This window comes from Spermophilus citellus, assembly GCF_964194105.1.
Source record: "Spermophilus citellus genome assembly, chromosome: 16".
Lineage (NCBI taxonomy): Eukaryota > Metazoa > Chordata > Mammalia > Rodentia > Sciuridae > Spermophilus > Spermophilus citellus.
The window spans coordinates 897,773-912,330 of NC_138196.1; the positions used below are offsets into that span (position 1 = coordinate 897,773).

At 40.7% G+C, this 14,558-nt stretch overlaps 1 protein-coding gene across 2 annotated transcripts in view; it reads left to right on the forward strand.

Moving 5' to 3' along the window:
• Nucleotides 1-667: 667 nt before the first annotated feature.
• LOC308635152 (pleiotrophin-like) overlaps nucleotides 668-14,558 on the forward strand; it is a 98,607-nt gene continuing 84,716 nt past the window's right edge. The window contains exon 1 of one of the 2 annotated variants that reach the window (XM_081269428.1): nucleotides 668-846. The gene's annotated coding sequence lies outside the window, so the exon portion shown is untranslated. The remainder of the gene's footprint in view (nucleotides 847-14,558) is intronic. The other variant, XM_081269425.1, reaches the window with a different exon arrangement.

The window sequence follows — 14,558 nt, forward strand, 5'->3', positions numbered from 1 at the left end:
TAGAGGCACCAGGAAGCCCCAAAAGGAAAAAGCCCCCTAAAGGGAAGTGGCACTTAATTGGGAACTTTCAGAGATCTGCCACTCTTTGTGACAATCCAGAAAAAATACTTCGCAGGTTTTGTGACTGCAGGTGGGCTGTGACTGACAGCTGAAATTAACTGGGGCTCCGTGCAGGGAGGGTGGTTGTCAGGGGCGGGGGAAGGAGCGGCTGGATTTGAAGACTGTGTGAATATCATCCTTTCAATTGTGCAAATCCCAAACTCTCAGCTAAAATGCCATCGATTGTCCCTTTAAGGCATCCTACTCGGTAAACAGGAGCAGGCACCCATAGAAAGAATAGGTCGTGCATGGAGTTTGGAAAAGAAATATCGTGTTGGGGCTCTGCTGAAAACAAAACCATCTTGCATCTCCTGGCCTCTTGGTTCAAGTCCCTTTTCGTGCTCCGTGGGGAGAGACTGCCCCTGGAGTATTCTGCTTTTAATAAGCTTCCCAATCAGCTCCCGGGCCAAAGCGCTCTCCCTCCCTCGCCCAGCCTGCGTCCTCTCAGCCCTCCCCTTCTCCGTTTCCCTTCCATCCCCTCCCAGTCAGGGAGTAATTGAGTCAAAGGCAGGATCAGGTTTCCCGCCTTCCAGTCCAAAAATCCCGCCAAGGGAGCCCCAGAGCGTAGGAAAATCCAAAGTGGAGAGAGGAGAAGAAAGAAGCCAGAGCCATCCGTCCAGGAGGAGCAGAGCTGCAGCCGCCCAGGCGGGAGCAGAGCAAGCCCTACCTGGACGCCGCTGCGGCAGACAGACCTCGCCCCGTGCAACAAAGGCAGCCTGCGCGCCCTGAGGACATCTGCAACTCCAAGTAAGTGAGAGGGAACGCGCGATCCCTCCCTGGGGTCTCCGATCCCGGTGCCACTTCGGGCCGCCAGCGGATGATGGTGGTAGGAGTGGGAGAGAGGCTGCCTGGTGCCTTTGCTCTCAACACTGACTTGCTCCAGAGGCAACCCGAGGCTTATTTGGGGGGATTCGGATCAGGCTGGTTAGGGTGCTCTTGGATGAGAGGAAGGAAAGCGTTTGCAATGTTAAGCGAGCTTGTGTGGGGCCTGGGGATGGTGTCCTAGCTACCTGCTGGGGAACACGCTGGTGTGGGCCCTAGAGGGAACGGTTCCCAAAACCTGGAGCTTTGGTAGGTGTGTCTGAGGCTGGTAGACTGAGAGGGAGGGAGAGAGGGAATGAGAGGGAGAGGGAGAGGGAGGGAAAGAGAGAGAGATGTCTCTTTCCCCCATTTCCTCTTTGCTTCTCTGGATGCCCCAGAGTTTGCAACCCATGTCTCTTGGTTGGCATTTCTAGGTGTGGTGCAGGGGCTGGTTGGTCCTGGTGCCTGCTGACACAGCACATCTCCAGGGCTGCTGGCTGACATTCCTGGACTTGCTTGGTAGTCCAGAAATGGTTCAGTCCAAAGTTTCAAAGACACACCTTGAATCCCATCTCTCATTTGAATGCTAATTTTAATAACCACCCTGCACACAGGCACTTGAACTTTTAATTTCACCCACATAAACCTGGGGTGCGTTGTTTTCCAATTTGCCAGATACTTAGGATTTCAGAGTTGATGCTTTTAATAAGTTAAAATATTTTTTTGAAAGGGTGAAACATGAACCTGAACACACACACACACACACACACACACACACACACACACACACTCACACACACATGCTCACATACCATACCTTTCTCTGTGGGTGGGCCATGAGAAAGGGAATGAATAATGTGAATATCGAAGTCCTAGTCTTTTAGCATTTCTTGCATCTCTCCTAAAGTGTTGTCAGGCATTTTGCTCCTGCAGAGAGAGAGAGAGAGAGAGAGAGAGAGAGAGAGAGAGAGAGAGAGAGAGAGAATTGGAGGGAAGGGCCTGGGAGGAGATTTAGGAACTACCAAGAGAAGCTTTTGAACTAATAACATAATGGAGTAATTTCCTGATTCTAGACAAATGTGGAATTGATGAAAGAACAGAGCCCATTTTAGCCTTTTGATCATCTGGGAATGAATTGATTTGCAGAAAATTAAAAGGTAATGGGAATGAAACAAAAGAGAAGTCTGCCAATATAGGAAATAAAACTTGTATTTGCCATCTTCCTTATTTTCCTTTTTAGTAAATTATGTGCTTTAAAGACCAAATCATCAAAAACAGAGTGCAGTTCAATTCAAAGGTAATTACGGGGGAATACTATCTTTTTCTCCCTCTTGGAACCTGAGATATTTGTACCAGAGGTTGAGATGTTTTAATTATTTTATTTTTTAGAAAACCATAGTGCTATTCTTTTGTGCTTTATGTTTTTATTTTTTTACTTTTTTTTAATATTTATTTTTTTTTTAGTTCTCGGCGGACACAACATCTTTGTTGGTATGTGGTGCTGAGGATCGAACCCGGGCCGCACGCATGCCAGGTGAGCGCGCTACCACTTGAGCCACATCCCCAGCCCCTGTGCTTTATGTTTTTGAAAATGTACTTTAAGTCTTTAGATGGTGACCTTCCTTCTCCTACAGCTCATGAATCTTCTTCAGGACATTTGCCCCCTATTTAGTGAACAACCTTAAGAAGGAGCCCACTCCTGAAGCCAATATGTACCACCTTAGATGCTGGATTCTAACCATGTACTTGTGGGAACAAATGTATCTTTTTTCAAAGGTGCAGCTATGACAGAAATGAAACTACTGTGAACATATGGCTTTTTAATTATCTGGCTATTAAATGAGATATCATAGAGAATGGGAATAATAAAATATATCTGACTATATATTGTATAATATATATTTTATAAAATATATAATGCTATGTTTTCCTGGGTCTCTTTCTATGAAATTTGGAATAATAAACTTAGTAATTTATTGGAAGTTTTCATGTCCCTTATTTGGTCTTCACATACAGCAATTTGTAACAAGATCTGCATTTTTAAATTTTGTGGGCATTTTAAAAAATTATTATTCTACATAAGTCAATGCCCAACTTTGAATTTTCATAAAACCTAATCATTGAAAAGAACATAAGAGAAATAAGATCCCCAAACACTTCAATCATTTTCATCGGTGAAATCAAATATTTTGGGCTTAAATGTTTAATTTTCCTTTGAAGATATTCTTGCTTTCTCACCTAGATGACATTCTCAGGTGAATTCTGATCAGACTTTTAATTGTGATGTGGAGATTTTATTACTGCTCAAAATTTCCCCAGCAAACTGACTTAGCTGGCTTGTTCAAAATCGTTTTACGAGTTAAAGGTACATTGAGAGTCAGAAGTCAGAATATAAGATACAGTTTTGCAAACACTGAACATAGTGACAAGGGAGTTGTCCTTGATTTCTCTTGGGGGGGGAGCGTGATGTCCAAATTGAGACCATCCGGGACCATGCAAATGTGCTCCCCCATCTCACACAACTTCGAGATGTGGTTTGCTCTGCAGCTGCTGCTCACCAAGAGCCTTCAGCTGCCTAAGCTCATGCTTTGCTTAGTTGAGCTTCTCCATAAAGTTCAGGATGTTTTCTCCTCTGGTTGATATTCTAATAAATAAATGGAAAAGCTGCTGTGTCCTCCTGGCATCAGGCCAGGCCATTGCCTAGGAGTGGAGGTCAAGTAATATGCAGATAGGGGACTTCTTTTTACAAGCTTGGACTACTTTTTTCTACCCAGAGTCATTTGGCTTCAGTGGAATTTGGGCCACAACCTCACTTTGGAAAGCTTGTTCTCCATTCCTGATGTTTATGGCCAATTCAAGTTTCTACCCACTGGGCCATTTTTCCATCCATTTCAGGTTCAGTCTTATATGTGCTGAAATTTTCATGGTATCATTAGGATCCTTCTAGATTGTAAAATTTAACAATCTTTTTATAAACAATTTGGGTTCTGTAGGTTAAAAAGATAGTTATGATGAAACATTGTTAAAGGACATTATAATTATGGTAATATTATGGATTTATCATATAGGTAACAATCACCATAAATCTCTCTGTCTTAAGGATAGGCAAGAAATCCAGTGATGGTTCATGTATGAAATATTTTGAGAAATAAAATTTAATTACTTCTAGCATTCTTTATTCATCATGGTGAGTTTCCTAAAAGCAGAATTCTTAGATTCTTAAGCTTCATACATACTGTAACAATAATAACAAAGGAAATCTATTTTTGCATATTAATCTTGAAAGAAGTGAGTGATAGTAACTAACAATTGAGCTCTTTGTTCTCAGAGTTACTTCTAGCCTAAATCTGTTTTCAGTACCAATTCTCTCTCTTCCTACTCAACTAGACTTTTCCACTTTTGATTCAGGGACTGGTAAGGTCTGCTTACACTCTTATCGCTACAGTAAAGTTGGCTTCATTCTCTTCCTGGATTCCTAACTTTAGCAGAGAGCCTCACTAGGGTTGCTCATCTCCATCTCAACCTCCCAGCTCCATCCAGACAATGCAGTTCTTCTTGGTGCTGTGGCCAATTTAACCATATTTATTATACACATGTTGGGGTGCCTGATGCCGTGCTGAACAACGTAGCATATTTAAGAAATACAATGCAGCTTCTTTTCTCAGAAACTTAGTTATTTTTAAAAAAAATTTAACTTGAAATTATTTTTAATTTTTTATCAATTTATTTGTTTGTTTTAACTAGGTATATATGATAGCAGAATGCATTTTGATTCATTGTACACAATTGCAGCACGAGTTTTCGCTTCTCTGATTGTACACCATGTAGCATCACACTATTTGTGCAGTCATGCATGTACCTGGGGTAATGATGTCCATCTCTTTCCACCATCTTGAGACTCACAGTTTTATAACTTTAGACACTCTGTGTTTGGCAGGAGGTGCTAACTTGTGAAATCCTTTTATAGAAACTCTTAAAATAGATTTCCAACAAACTCCATGATTCCCCCACCTATCTCTGAAAACAACAACAACAACAAAAAATAAAAAAACTTTAAAAGTCACAGGCCATTTCATGAAGTGATGGCTCTTTGCATTTCTTCCATGAATTCCCTCACAGCAACACTGTCTGCTGATCCCAGCTTCTTGAGGTTGTCCTTCCCTGTGCCCACCCTGCCGAGCTATCCCCTGCTACAACTTCTCTGCTTCTCTGCCCAGTCCTCCTTTCATCTTTAATTTTTTTTTCTCAATGTTTGAAGTGGACATTTGGTCTCGAATTCTCTCTCTTTCTTCAGATGCCTCAACACTGCCACAGCTCTTCTTTGAGCTTCAACTCTAACTTTTATCAGGAAAATGCTCAGATCTCTCCTGAGCTCTATTCTCACATTTTAAGTTTCTCTCCTGTCCCTTCCCTCCCCTCCCCTTCCCTCCACCCAACCCTTCCTTCCTTCCTTCATTCCTTCCTTCCTTCCTTCCTCCCTCCCTCCCTCCCTCCATCCCTTCCTTCCTTCTTTCTCTTTATCTCCTTCTTCCTTTCTTTCCTTCTGTACTGAAGGGAACCATTTGGCCACAGTCTTATTTGGAGGTGGAGAGCGAAGTAAAGTAAAGCAATTCTTGTTATTTTATTTTTATACCTAACAGACTTCTACACATGATGACATCCCTGCCATGTGCCATATAGTATGATAGGGGATATGAAGATAAATAATATGTCTTCAATCAGTTTTTGGTCTACTCAATGTATGTGTAAGAGTAAGACACAAACTACTTCAACACAAGAGGTGTGTATGTATGTGTGTATATAACTATATACACCCACCCCATTTTTGTCCTAAGCACCTACAATGACAAAGAAAATCACATTTTTATGAGAAAAAGAAACAATAAAGCTTGTTAAAGACTAAACAGTACTAAATACTTATTTGAAAAGCATCCCTATCTTTTTGTTCCTTTAATATAATTTGTTCTGGAGGAGAAATGAAACCATCATTTTTCTGATGTTTTCATTTCACATTTGCCACATAATAGAGAAGAAAAAAAAAGATTGGGTGTGATAGCTTGAGAAGTCACTCCGAGTTTGTTTAGAATAAATATAATTTTGAAGGCATGCCACCCTAGATGTCTTTTTTAGGAAAATCTATGCAAACTTGAGGTGGCTTCTCTGCACTGAAAACATACACACAGAGGGAGAGAAAGCAAATCCAGCTACTTCAGCTGTGGGATGTGGGTGAATCTGTAAAGTCTTCAGAAACTGAAGGCACAAAAGGTCTTAAAGGCAAAGCCTCCAATCTTCCCATCTTCTCTTTAAGCCCCTCTGTGGCCCCTCCTCTGTCAGCAGGGTTGCTGCTGAAGAGCTGGCAGTTTGCCAGCACAGCTCTACCCACCCATACCATGTACCTCTTGAAGACAGAGTCTCTCTCACTCATCCAGAGAGCTCTAGGGAGCTAGCACGGGCCCTTGAAAGATGTCCAGTAGATGTCTGACAAATAAGTGAAAAAATAAATAGATAACCTCGAATATTCTTTTCCAAATGATCCAATCCTTTGACTGTCTTCTATACCAAGCCTCTTACCTTACTAACTATCACCTGGTGCCCATTTCCTGTCTCAGACCTCCAGGAGAAGCCTCTCCAGCTCTGTCCTTCATTCCTTCACTGGCAATGTCACAAGTGTCTTGCAGATCTGAGAGCTCTCTGGAGTGTCTCCGCTAATCACACTCTGCCCACCTGGATCGCTCTCAATTATCATGTTTTTTGACTTACTGCTACCTCCAGAATGGAGAAATCTCCCTCTTCTTTTCCAAACCATTTATTATTCAAAGCAACAAGACTACTTATTTGAAGCATTAATTTTACCATAACATCAATGTAGCTAGGGGGCCTTTGCTTCTAAGAATTTTCCATATTCTTTTTCCAATCTTATTTTCATAATAACCTTACTCAGGCAGGCTGAGTAGGATTTTTTTTTAATTGATAAAGAAACTCAGGGTCAGAGATGGTAAGGGGGCTGTATTCAATGACATGTGGGTAATAAGACAAACATCTTTAAATTCTAATTTGGGTATTTTTCTTTCCATTATTTACAGAATGCCCCTTCTCCTTTTGGCTAATAAATTGTTTTTATCTCCTAGTTGCCTCTCACTTCAAACCTAAAATCTAATGTATATATACTAACAGGCCAAATAACAGAGCAGCGGTTCTGTCTTTAATGTTCAGCAGATTGACTAGTCATATTTCAGCATCCATATTCCTGGGACCCAACTTTGGTGATTCTGATTTAAGAGGTAGAATCAATGAAGCTGGATGGAGTTGATCCATTAGAAATATTAGCCCTAATGGTCCAATATCAAAGCTCTAAGATCAAAGAAATTGAGCCACAAGCCACCTTGCTTGTTATTAGCTGTGTGACTATGAGAAAAATATTGTGGTCTTTCTCAGGTCAACATCCTTCTCTCTAACATGGGGGCACTGATACTTATCTTCAAGGATGGACAGGTGAGTATGAACTGAGGCAACTGATGTAAGGTGCTGAACACACAGAGGACTTAATAAAGAGAAGATGTTAATGTCGGTGAAGCAGCCCTGGATGAAAGGCCCCTTCCCCGCTGACTCCTGCACTGTTTGACTTTGATCTTTCCCATAAAATCATAGAGAGCATTCTGCAAACAGGGGACTCCAGGTGGCAGCCACCGCACCCTGACCTTGGTAATACCCATAGTCAGGTATTCATCAGCCCCTACTGATGGAGCCTTCAGTCCACAGGAAGGAGTTTGAATTTGGATTCAGGAGGCAGCATTTCATTTCCATTTTTCTTGTTATTCAGTTTAGGATGCTAATGAGCCACCAAATTTTCTGCATGCTTAGATTTTTTAGCTCTTGGTTGGAACTGATGACAATGCTACTTGTGTTGTCCACCTGGAAGGTTGGTGGGAAAGGTAAATAGGCACCATGTAACATTCATAAACTGTAAACTATTATACTGAATAAGAACTCCCATTATTAAAGCCCAGTAGGGCATGTTCTGTCTTTTTCATTACCGAGTTTTACTTCTGTCACTGTCATTTTCTCAGGATACCAAGAGAAGGCTTAAGATGCCCGAAGGTAAGTTTGACCCAGTGAAGTGAGAGGAGGAAAGATGTGTCACAGGAATGAAGAGAAGGCAATCTGAGTCATAGATTAAAAAAAAAGTGAGAAGACAATCCTAGATAAGAATACATTAAAGAGTCATGACTTCTTTTTACTAAATACTGTATCCTAGTTCCTTCTCTAGAGTCTTAAATGGTATGTACCAGATTTTCAGCTGGTTATTCTTACTAAATTTAGGTCTTTACAGTTGTCAAGAAACTGCACCCAGTTTAGACAACAGTGGTGCCTCTTTTACCTTCACATGCATCCCAGATACCTGCAGACCTTACCAAAATGCAGATCCCTATTCCATATTTTGCTTCTCTTGACTCTGGGAGGGGGCTCCAAGAGATGACATTTTCAGTAGATGCCCAGGTGACAACAGCAAGGTTGTCCTGGGGAATTTCACTCTAAAGTATCAATCCACCTAGTTGAGTTCAACAAACCATAGAGAACACAGAGGGATCAGAACACAGCACTCATGATATCTGTAGCTTAACAAAAAATGTGAGGGTCATAGATAGTCACTCCTTACTACCTGCAAAAACTGCTTGCATTTGTATCTTCTCATGTCCAAATATTTAAAGTGTTTGTTTGTGAAAGAAAGTTGTCCCACCTCCTGAGTTTCAACTGTCTTGGCTAAAGCCCCTAAAGAGTACAAGGTTGGGGCTCTGTGTGTAGGGGTCCTCTTTACCCTGACTGCTGTTAAGTCTTTCTCTGAAGATGGGGTAAGGGATCCAGATGTTGCCTTTTTAATTTGCCTTAAAGCTAATGAAAAGTGGTTAGGACATTCTTAATGTCAAAGAGATATATTATAAAAGGCTTTCTTAGTGTTATTCTCTTGTTTTCAACTTGGTCTTAACATCTTTCACTGGACTCAAACTATCCCCTGCTATAATAATGGAAGAAGAGCAGGTATCATCCATGTATGGGACTCTCTGGAAGACATTGGGCTGGCCAGAGAGCAAGCCAGGGCTTTGGGCCTCACAGGGCAGATTTAGTCAACAAGGAATATAATTTGGTAACAATCTCGAATGACAGAGAAAGTCTTCATTCAGGCTAAGACAAATGCAATCCATACAGCATTTTTAGAACAATGTTTTCCTTATATCCTTCCCTGTTTGCTGAGAATATGGCCTTTTCTAGTTTTAGCCATGGACCACTGCTTCCAATACCAGAACTGTCTTTTTGGTTTTAACATATGGTGACCTTCATTTGTGAGCATAAGATCATCAGAGGTGTAGCGAACATCTGCCAAATGGCCAAGTGTGGAGTCCATGGCAAGCCAGGATTTGAATTCTTAAAAAAAAATGCCCTGCAGCTTAGGAGAACCTGATTGCAATGGTCAATTTAGCTCTTTGAAAAAATATATTCATTACAAAAAATTTCCTTCTGTGCTGAATGCATTTTTTTTTAATTTTTAAATTTGTACAATGCATTTCTTAAAAGAGCTTCAAATGGGGAAACCTAAGGCTTCTATGGGAAATAAAGCAAGTGATTTATTAGATCATGTTGAACAAGTGTATGTGCTTAAATCTTGCACCAATAAAATAAAATCTTTCTTCTCATTTTCTTAAAATATACAATATAATTTCATTTTTAAATAATGTCTCTGGGAACATGCAGATTCTCAAATACTATCCAGTCCATGTCAAACTTGTGAATACATTGATTAATTTTAATCATATGAAATATTAATGAAAGGATATTTTTAATTTTTATATTGTTATTAGGAAAATACAAAAATACTGAAAGAAACAGCCCTTTTCCCCATTGTAGGAAAATACACATTTATAGTACAAGGTATTCACATTTTATGGAAAAACATACTCATAATCCTCAAAATAGATATTATTAACACTCTCATATACCTTTATATTTTCTGGCATCACTTTAAAAAATATTTACATGCATAATTGTGTGTCCTTCATTTCCACCAACATTTTAATTGATCCATGCAATGTTTTTTTTTAACAGCTATACACACATTAACATGTGCATTTCTTGCTACCAAATGAATCAATTAAGATGGAAATTCAATTTATTTAGTTCAATATGGGTAAATTAGAATCACAAAAAAATTGCTTAGAAACTTTATGGATTCTCATTAAAAATCTGGAAGTAGAAAAATGGAAACAAGCAAACATCCGGTACAGCGAACTAAAAAAGTCTTTGTCCCAGCAAACAGTGTGTTGTTTAGATGGGAACCAATAATGCTGAGGAACTGGCTTGTGCCAGTTAAAGATCAAGCTGACTAAACACTGTCTTCCATTCTTCCCCTGGAGGACTCTTCCACATATCCAAGGGTGAGAGTCTCCCCAGGGAAGACACAGCTGCGGGGCTCTGGTAGGTTCCATCTAACTCCTCAGCTGGTCCCAGGAGCCTGGGAAACTTCTGAGCTGCCCTGGGGTTCATGGGAGTGGGCCTCTTGCACTGCAGGTGGGTAAACTGCAGGGCCAACAAACCTCTTTGATGCATGTCGCTCTAGGGCTTGGCACCCTTCAGGGAGTTATTTATTTGTTCTGTTATTATTTGGAATGACTAGTGTACAATTGGCTCTAGTTGAAAGTGAGTCAGATCAAATTTGGGTCTGACAACCACATTCTTGATCACAGAGAAGTGAAAGTCAAATGCCTTTATTGTCTATGCCAGTATTAGGATTCCAAGCAACTTCAGCCTGGAGTGGGGTTTTTAGCCTTTTAAAGTAGCGATTTTAGTCTGATGTTGAGGGAATCACAGAGTTTGCCTTCTGATATGTGATATCTGGGGATTTGAAGATGTAGTTCAAGGCTGTCATAAATGAATTTGGTTTCGAGAAGTAGATCAAAAGCAATTCAGCTGGAATTATAAGTGGGTAGATGTGGATTTCTACCAATTTCTCTCTAAACAGATCCACATTTCTAAATGCAGGCTAAAGCTGTGGGTTTCTAATATGTCATCCCATGATGTGCTTTTGCAAGAGATTAAATGAGAGTTATTAACTTCAAAGGCAGCAGAATCAAGAAGACAAAAGAAATAAAAGTGGGCTTGAACTGAAACCTTAGGGAAAAACTCCAAGAACATGGGAGAGATAGAAGCCCTATGCTTGGAGAGAGAAGCTACAGACCTTATAGAAAATACTATTTACAGAGTGTTGAGTTTCCCTCCACCATGGATTGGGCAAATGTCATTGGGTCCTATGGGCTATCCCTGGAGATATATTTCTGGGGTGGGTTTGTCTTGTTTGCCTTCCAAATTTTCTGGGCTCCAGATGTCTCTTGCCATAATGATCCCATGAAGTCAATCAACTCTGGAGCAACCCTGTACCCCCTTTGCTGTTCTCAGAGCGGGTATTTGAAGACAAAAGCAATAGCAGCTGTTCCAGAAAAGAGTTTCCTCACTATTAGGACCTTCACTTCCTGGGTATAGAGCCAGAGTTGGGCAATCTGGTACCTGGAGCCAACTCTTCCCGAATGCTTCTAGCCCACTGTCCCCATCCCTGTGCACCCTTGATGGAGGATCATGGAGCAAGAGGACCCTAAGAGGCTTCTTTCATGGGCTGGAGCACATAGGCTCCCTTCAGCCCACAATGTGTCTGTACATCGGTCTGGCAGCTTGCTGGACTGTTTTTTACCTTGATTGCTGTTCACCAGCTGTACTGAGTAATGTTAAACAATTCTGTTTCAATTCAAAAAGAGTATAGGTTCTATAATTTCTTTTAAATGGTCTAATATCATTTTGAACCATAAAAATTTCTCTCTTCCCCTCCCATCTTACATTGGCCCCTTCCTTATCCAAGTCCATAAACAGGTGTAACCAATTTTGTCATTACCATGCATTACACCAACAGAAATTGTAAAAACAAGTATAGGACATGAAGGTGGAGTGTTTCTTCTTACCATGATTTTGGTTTTTTTTTTTTTTTTTTTGGTTTTTTTTAGCAAAGAAAGTCAACCCAAGTATTAGAGGCCATTTTTTTGTTGTTGTTGTTCTCACACTGAAATGGATTCCATTACTTTTTTAACTGGACATGGGATTGCTATCTTGACTCTTGGTAGCATTTAACAAAATTACAATTTGTCCCTTGAGAAAGTTCAAATAGTTTTATCTATTATACATCAATACTGAAGTGGGATGGGAGCACCTTTAAGACTTGGAAAGAGATCAGGAATCTCCGAATTGGAGGAGTAGAGAAGCTTAGACCAATGAGAGCAAGAAACAAAATCCTCAATATGGGGGCGGGGGTGAGTGGAGAAACTATGGAAACTGATAATCAGATGATCAGTGGAAAAAGGATGGGGAAAAGTCCAGTGAGAAGCATTGTGTTCAATTGAGAAGCATTCAAGGAACATACTAGACAGAATAAAGCATGGAAATATGAATCAAGTTTAGAAAATCTTCAGGAATTATGTTATATCCCATGAGACAGCATCTAACTGGTATTATTTCCATCTGGAGGTTTCTATATAAAGTAACTTCAAATGCCAAATCATCTTGGGTCATTTCTATTATGTTCAAAGGAAGTCACAATATTACTTAGGAGTATGTATCTTTTTTCCTGGAACTCACTTTTCCTAATACATTGCTAGTAAATTGTGTCCAGTCCTTTTTCTTTTCAATGCCAGAACTGGAACATAGTAGGTGCTTAATCCATGTCTGTTGTTGTTCAATTCATGGGATTGGAATAACCTTTCACTTAGTGTCTACCTGTCCCTCTGCTCTCACCTCTAGCTCTCTATCAAAGAGAAGTAAAATATTAACTGGCTGCCCTAGCCAAAAACTGTGTCCTGAACAACAGTTTTCTCTGACATTTCCAGTCTCCTGCTCTATCCTTTGTACTTTGAGGTATTTCCATTGTCAGTGCTCATGTACCCAGAGGCCACTCTCCTGCTATATACAAATACACATCTGGTGATCTGCCTTCATGCTGGCTATTTGTGTCTTTAGTTCCCTTGTCATGCTCTGAGGATAGTGGCACTATGTGAAAGTTCAGTGTCCACTAGTACCTCTGAGGTGTTGTCCCTAGGAATGGCCAGGGCCAAGGAGACTTTGTTGTCTACCACCAATTGCTTCTAGAACCTGAAGACCCTGCTCTTTGCTTATCACTTCCAGCTCTTTTTCTTTCCTGAGCACCGTTCACCAACATTAGTACCAATAGTTTGTGTTTATTGAATGTGTCCTATCTGGTGGATGCCATGGTACTAAAATTTTAGAATCAGTGCTAGACCAAATGCTCCTAATAGGCCTATAGGGTAAAGACTCTTTCCCCCACCCCTGCTAAATGAAGGGACCAAGTCTCTGAATGGTTGAGTGACTTACCCAATATCACAAACTAGTCAGAAGCATAACTGAGATTGAAGCCCCAATACATCTGACCACACAGGTCTTCAATACCATACTCTTCTACTTTCATCTCCCTATTCCATGATAAGGACCCAGTGAGTATTTTGGTTCAATATTTCCCTCTTTCCTCTTGGAATATGCTCTATGTTATTTTTTTTTTCTACTACACTGCATTTGGGAGAATGCACTCCCTTGCTTGACAAATGCTGTCATTAGAGCAGATCTTCTTAGCTACATCTCATTGCATTCATTTCATTCCCCTTTCCAGGACAAAGAGCACCAGTTTGCCTGGTGTGGTGGTTCGACCAGCCAGTGCTGCTTACTGAGGAAGGGCTCCCCTGGGAGCACAGGCAGAAATGTCCAGGAACTGCTCCTGCTGATGCTCCACCTGCCATCACCTGACTGAATTGTTTGTTGGATTGCTGTGTTCCAGCCCTGGGGGAGGCCACAATGCCGAGTTTGTTTATGGACAAGAGTCTTTGGATTTGATTAGCAGCTAGTTCCACTGCAGCTGAACACACAATAGGGACCAGAGGATGGGGAAAAAGAAATTCTGCTACAGTTTCCCATAGGAAAGCATTTACTGTTAAACTTGAACACCCAACAGTGGGACAGGGATGAACAGAGGCTGGGAAAGGTTAGGTGATGGATTCTCCATGCCCCTCAGCTTGTTGTGTGTGATGAGGTCACTCTGTTACATGAGGTGTGGAGCCTCTGTCCTTATAAATGTCTTATAATTCAGGTTTGAGACTGATATCCATGGAGTTTGATGAGGGACAAAACCTGAGCACTAGAAAGCATGAAGAAGCCCCATGATTACAAGAACCAGGGCAAAGGCAGCAAAGGTGATTTACCTATCACCAAGGGCTGGTCGTGCAGTTAAAATGTCATTAGTGGGGCCATGTGAGGCAAAAATAACCATAGTTATAATTCTATCAATGAAACAGGAAAGTAGGAAGTTTTGCTTTAATTTAAAATTAGTTTTGAACACAGTTGTAAAAGCATAAAGAATGTCCATATTTATAGGGTACACGTGATATTCTGATACATGGCTACACTGAATAATGTTCAAACCAGGCTCACTGCATCTATCGCTTCCAACATTATCCTTTCTTTATGGGGAAAACATTCAAGTTTTTTTTTTTTTGCTTGCTTTTTGAGATATACGAAACATGGCCAGTATCTACTGTCACCCTACTGTGTGCTGATACACC